The sequence below is a fragment of the Parambassis ranga genome, chromosome 22 (genome assembly GCF_900634625.1).
Source record: "Parambassis ranga chromosome 22, fParRan2.1, whole genome shotgun sequence".
In the NCBI taxonomy this organism is placed as follows: domain Eukaryota; kingdom Metazoa; phylum Chordata; class Actinopteri; family Ambassidae; genus Parambassis; species Parambassis ranga.
In genome coordinates, this window is record NC_041042.1 from 11,412,635 (window position 1) to 11,419,149 (window position 6,515).

The following is a 6,515-nucleotide window of genomic DNA, read 5'->3' on the forward strand; positions in this document are numbered from 1 at the left end:
ATTTTCAAATAGAAACGTGTAACTTAAGCGACCTCCTTTCCATTCACACTGTTTGCTGCAGTAAAATTACATTATTTTACCCCGTATTACCAGATAAAATAGTAATAAATAGCATTAAATAATATTAGTATTTTTTTCTGCAGACTTGGGTATTAAAATCTTTGTGTCAATCTGATGTTTATCCTGATTTATACTTTGAAATATCTCTGAGCTATTATTAAATGTGTTATCTGACCAATAGACAATTTGATGTCACCCATAAGCCCAGTTTGGTGACTCATGCCGTCATGTAACACTTTACCAGACAGTGTCCTGTGATGACACCCACCTGTCACTGAGTTTGGCCCACTCTTTATTCCAAGATGTTCACATGTTTATTTTTACTGTAAAGTTTGTCATCTTAACACTGAGGTCTGTGGTGTTTGACTCGCTGTTAAAGCCAGCCTCAAGTGGCAACTTAAGGAACTGCATTTTTGGCACTAGATTTATGACTTATGTCAGAATTTTTAGATTTTTTTATTTGATTTAAAGACTTGAATGCAATAATATTTATTGTTTAGTGACTTTACAAGAAGGGACTTTAGGGTTGTAAAGTTCAGGAGCAGATGATAAGTGCAGAAAGTTTTCTCCAAATGTACTTAAGCTGTATAAAAAAACATTACATTCCCTCAAGTCCAACTACTTCCTGAAGTTCTAGCAGTAATTGTAGGTCACATTAGACTCTGTACATAAGACTTTGTGTGAGCTGGGATTACCTAATTAACTTCAAAAACGTGTATTCATTATAGATCGATTTCCTTTTGGTAGTTAGTGGGTTCTTAATTAATTAATTGTGTTAATGACCCATTAATGGCAGTGCACGAGGAATTCTAATGAGGTACCTTAATTAAATATTATCTCACTGTTTAATCAATGCGTTTAATTATTCACATGATATTTTCAGTGAAATCAATTTGGTCCTGGGTCGCTGGAGCGAAATGCTGATTGGGTGCTTCCTCACTGAATTATCACTGAATTGGTCATTCAGTTCAAAATCCTCTTTAATCACAGGGAATATGAGCCATTTGGCTCAGATCCATATGTTTTCATGTGAGAGAGTCGTTCTGATCATTTTGATATCAATTTTAATTGACCCTGGGTCACATTTTACATCTGTTTGAGAGACATGTTTTAATTAGAGATATGAGATGTTGCAATTACAGCATGGTCACAGTGTGTTTCAACCCATTAAGGGAGATAAATGGTAGGATTCCGTATATTTTCATAAATTAACCTACTGTCTACCTGTGATTTTGTCATTGTTCGGCGTGTAGTGTTGTTATGCTGTTGACAGCCTGAGTTATGCATTTTCTCTTTTTGGCTCTTCAATGTGAAATCCTTGTGCTGCTCTACATGACTGTGTGCACACACATCTGCCTGCGTATATACACAACAATATGTAGTTTATAGGTGGGACCACGTCTGTGTAAGACAATCTCTTTTCTCTCTCTCTCTCTCTCTCTCTCTAAAAAAACGGATTTGTAGTTATGTCGTCACCCAAGTTTCTATCCACTATGAGTCCATGAACCTCTGGTCCCCCCCCTCCTCTTCTCCTGTGCAAACTGGAAGACCTCAGTCATCATCCTCATTTTAGCTCAAATTTGGTGGGATCAAAGGTGGCCAGCTGGGCGGGGGCGGGGAGCAGATGGTTGCATGCTCAGGGGGACCATGCAAAGGCCCTTCAGGTTTTAACACCTCCTCTCCCCTGGGTACCCGGGTGGGGGGGATCCGGCTCGGGGAACCTACCTGAGCTCAGTGGCATGACCAGCAGGCTTCCACTTCACCACCCCCTGCTTGGCTCACATATGGCGCCAGCTATGGGGTCCTTGAGCTGGGGTTCTGACCTGAGGAAAACAAACTGTGGACGGGCAGGGGAAGGTAAGCCTCACTCATTAGGATGAGTGCATGAGAATAAATCCATTTATTATCAAACTAAGAACAAACTTGTTAGGAATTAGCTGTTGATATGTAGTGATCTCGTAGGCTTCTATAAAACAATTAATTGTGAATTTTAGGAAAATATGTAAAATGCATTTTTATGGCGCTTTTCTAGATTTCAGAAGTTATACCTCTGTCTCTTTATGTCTGGTTACCCACTGCTTTGGGGTCTCTACGGTCCAGCCAATGACTGGCTGCAGAGACTGCAGGTGCTGGAGCAGATTAATCCCTTGCCAAATCAGCTCCGCCTCAGCAATCTCAAAGTTCCAAGAAAAGAGCCTGCTGGGAACGTGAAGTGGTACTTGTGGTCTGGGATTATGACTTTCAGACTTGTTGGCCTTGAGAACACAAATGTAGCCTCTTGAATTGAATTTGCAGAGGGAATAAGGTCTGTGGAGGGAGTTAGGAGGGGGTGAGTTTGGATTCATCCACCGACCAATGTTTTTTTGGGGATAACTATTTTTCCATAAATCCATCTTAAGTAGTCACATTCTCCCTGTGGCTAATAGGATCATGATGGGAATAATCTTTACAAATCTGACAGAAAAAAAAGAATGTCCTGGCCTTCAACTTCTTCCTCTCGGTAAATGAACAATTTCAAGAGTCTTTCCTGTGGGACAAGGAGAGGAAAAAAAAAAAAAGACTCGAGCTGGCAACGAGACAAAAAAGTAAAAGGAAAAAACATTATTTTCTCAGAAGACATTGTGGCTAAACCACAGCCACATAGGTTATACTGTATTTTAGCAGACATTCTGCGCAAAAATAAGTTCAACTAAAGATATTTCATAGGGAGAGTTTTGCTCACTGTTGTATTGTTTTTCATAGTGTTATAGTAAATTATACAGCTGTCTGGTGAACACTGAAATACAACTGCGATGAAACGGTACCTGACTGGACATTTGCTTTCCGTTCTCACCTTGTCACTCGGGTTTTACAGGACCTCACATTATCCTTGGACACACACACACACACACACACAATATGACCAAGCAAACCTCTTATTGTCATATCAAACTCTGACAACACTTGGATACATTTCTGCTGCTCTCTATTTACTTACCTGCTGCAGGGTACAGGCATTCACAATTTCAAACAATTGAAATGGCTTGTGAAATCGAGCGTTTTCTGCTAATGTTTTGTTTTGTTTTTTCCACGGCTTGCCTGACTGCATAGTCACAGTTGGTGATATTAGTAAAAGTTCAAACAGTTAATTATCTTTTAAAGTTAATCTACAGTTAAAAAAATTATTATTTTGGTTAAAACATTTAATCTTGCCAAAATTGTTATTTTACTGCTGATCAATACATACATTAATCAAGGAATGATCATATGTGCCACATCTTTTTGTTTTTTTTTGGTTTATACAAGCAGTATAGACTACATCATACTACATGACAGAGCTATTAAAGATTAAATGACCTCTACCATCACTGACATGGTATTCATATTGTCTGATTACTTGTCTGACAGCGACAGTATTGGCTATGTTGTAACTGAGATCCACAACTTAACAAAGAGCTGCTGGGCCTATTGCATTGTGGAACAATGGTGCCATCCAGAACCCATCTATCTTGTAGCATCACTGTGAAAGGAAGAAGTTGATTTAGCTGGCATATATGTTTTTTCCCCTCTGTTCCTTTTGTTTGTATGTCTGTGTGTGTGCGCCTGTGTGTCTGAGAGTGACCCATTGTGGTCAGACACCTGCCCACAGGCTTCTTGTCTGACTGATGAATCAGTGTCTTCAAGGTGTCTTTGAAGAAGTCTATTGTATGCCTTTGTTCTACAGTCTTAAGCACGCTGTCCTGTGTCTCCCCTCTCTGCACACTAAAGAGAAAATAAATCCAGTGCTGACACTGGCACAATGAATGACCCGGGCCACTGTCCCATCAACCATCTCCTTCAGCTCAGAACAGAGGGAGAAAAGGGTAATGGATGTAAGATCAGAGAGACAAGCATCTCTTTACTTCCCATCTACCCATCTTTGCTATGAAAGGAAAAAAACATAAAAACTCCCCAAAAACTTTTTTCATTTTTAGTCAGATTTTTTCTTTCTTCACTTCAGTTGATTTCTCTCTTATTTGTGATGTCACACCTGCTATCATTCATGTGCTGCATGATCTGTCAGGGCAGATTAGAAGCAGGGGCTTGTGCCTCGACAGCCATCGTACAGTATCAATATTGTGACGGCTGAGGAGCCACCCGTCCTCACATCTCCTCAGAGTGCAAAGACAATTGAAAAGAGGAAGCGTCACAAACCTGACACCCGAGTCACTTCAAGGAATCCCTTTCAAGAAGAAATAAAACCTCACCTGACAAAGCAAAGCTAGTCCAGGACAAGAGTAAATAGCATCAAACAGCAAAGGGTATTTCCACTTTTAACAAAAGGAAATGCACCCGCTGGAATCAATTATCATTCAGGAAGTGAAATTGATTATGTTTTTAAAAGTTTTGTTTTGCCAAAGGAATTTTGATTAAGCCACATGTGGTCTGTTTTGCATTGCCTTTTTTAAACAAATAAAAATAGACAAAAAGAATTCTGCTTCGGTTCAAAGAAATGCAGAAAGTAGGCATAAGCATTGAGAAGTTGAGGTGATTTCAATGGCAGTCTCATTATGGAAATTAAGGAGTGTTTTATACAGGGGCTAATGCATGTTGGTGCATTTTTCAACATCATTTTTATACAATGCCTGCCACTGAGATTTTTCATAGTTTGACCAAATGTAATAATTTCCTCTTACTCATTAACCCCAATTACTCTTCCAGGAGGCTATCAAAATTACTCTTTATTCTTCTTCTAATAACTCCAGCTGGTCCCCTCATCAACCAGTTTAATCTGGGTGAGTTAGACTGGGATGTAAGCCAAATGAAAAAATGTAACATGAGGTTAATCACCCTGAGTGCAGTTTCCAAGTAATGTAATTTGTCCATTTTCAGCCTTCTCTCTCTCTCTTTTCACATGCTCAGTGCATCATTAAAAGTTGGACATTGCATGGGTTTCTTTAGAGAAGATTAGTGAAATTTTGACCGACTGACTTGTGGGAATTATATAGACACAAGGAGAACTGTCACTTTTTTCTTCTTATTCTTTTAGTTTTAGTTGCATGTAACCACAGTTTTAACCAAATTTTCCTGCTTTTCACTTGAAGACAGTTAATTGGCATTTAATTCAGACCCACTGTTTATCCCTGGTAGATTTGACCCTGAGTATGTGAAGCAGGAACTCACTTAAGATCGCTGCAAAAAGCAACAAAGGTCCTGAAAAATAAGATGCAACAAACAGAAAAAAATGTTACATAGAAAAGAGGAAAAAATACCAAGCAGGAAAGAAAAGAAAAGAAAAAAATCCCAGGGTGATTACTAGATCAGCATGCCACGGTACAATTACCATCACTTTGAATTTGAAATGGCCATTTAAAGGGCAGTAGAGCATCCTGGAAAATTAAACTGGAGCCTAATTAGCACACTCCAACCTGACAACAGAGCAGCTTTCAGCCTGGCTGAGCAAAGCAGTCAAGCAAGAGGAAGTGACTGAAGGACCAAGGAGGCCCTGCCGCTCCTGCTTGGAGCCTATCACACATCCAACTGTGAGACACGCTAATGCACAGAAACAAGCGCACACACACTTGCATGCCAGTTTTCTCTGTCTGTCTCTGTCTGTCTTTTTTTCTTGTCACACCCAACTCATCAACTTTACACAGTCCCATGCTACTGATTTATGGTGTTTGGGGATTGTACGAGGTCAAATCATCTTTGCAATAAATTATTTATTTATTTTTAGAATTGTAGCGCTCGTGCACGTCTTCAGGCTGTGACCCCCTGACTCCTCACCGTTAAATTAACTCTGCCCCCAGTTGGGTGTTGTGCCAAATGTCAGTAGTGGCCTCCTAATCCTGTCTTGCTGTCTGGTTGACCACTCAGCACCAGACTACCTTTCCTCCTGTCCAGACCAATGTACCTTAATACCTGCTGCAGCTGGAAAGAAGGCCACCTACTTGTGCTACCTGAACACTTGGTCAACCAACTGGAGATTTCTTTTTTTATTATTGCTCTATAACAAAATGATGCAGCAGAAGAGTTTTCAGCTCAAAGTTTTGACCGTCAAAGTGGGTGAAAAGTGGCATTGTGAAACCTGCCGCAGGGATGGAAAAGTGCTGAGAGGAGGTGAAACGAGACACTGTCAAGACAGCTCTGTCTGTGTGTGTGTGTGATTCACCTCTGTCTTTCCTGAGCCCTAGGGTCTTTACTGAGGTCTGGTAAAAGACACGGGAGAGCCCCATGGCTATATCTGCCACAGAGCTCCACAGGTCAACTGTAACTCCCCCTGAAAACCTGCTGCTCAGTGCAGCTGAGGTTGATAGTTAGGTGTTGCAAAGTTAGAAACATCATTTCGAATCATTAAAATTGCAAAGTTTCTAATTAACGAGGACGCACTGCTGTTTTGATGTACTGTTTCCTGTATTGATTGTGGCTCGAGGAGGAGATGATTTCCTCTGAGCAGATCAATTTAAACCTGTTCCAGGGACCTACGTGACCTCTCC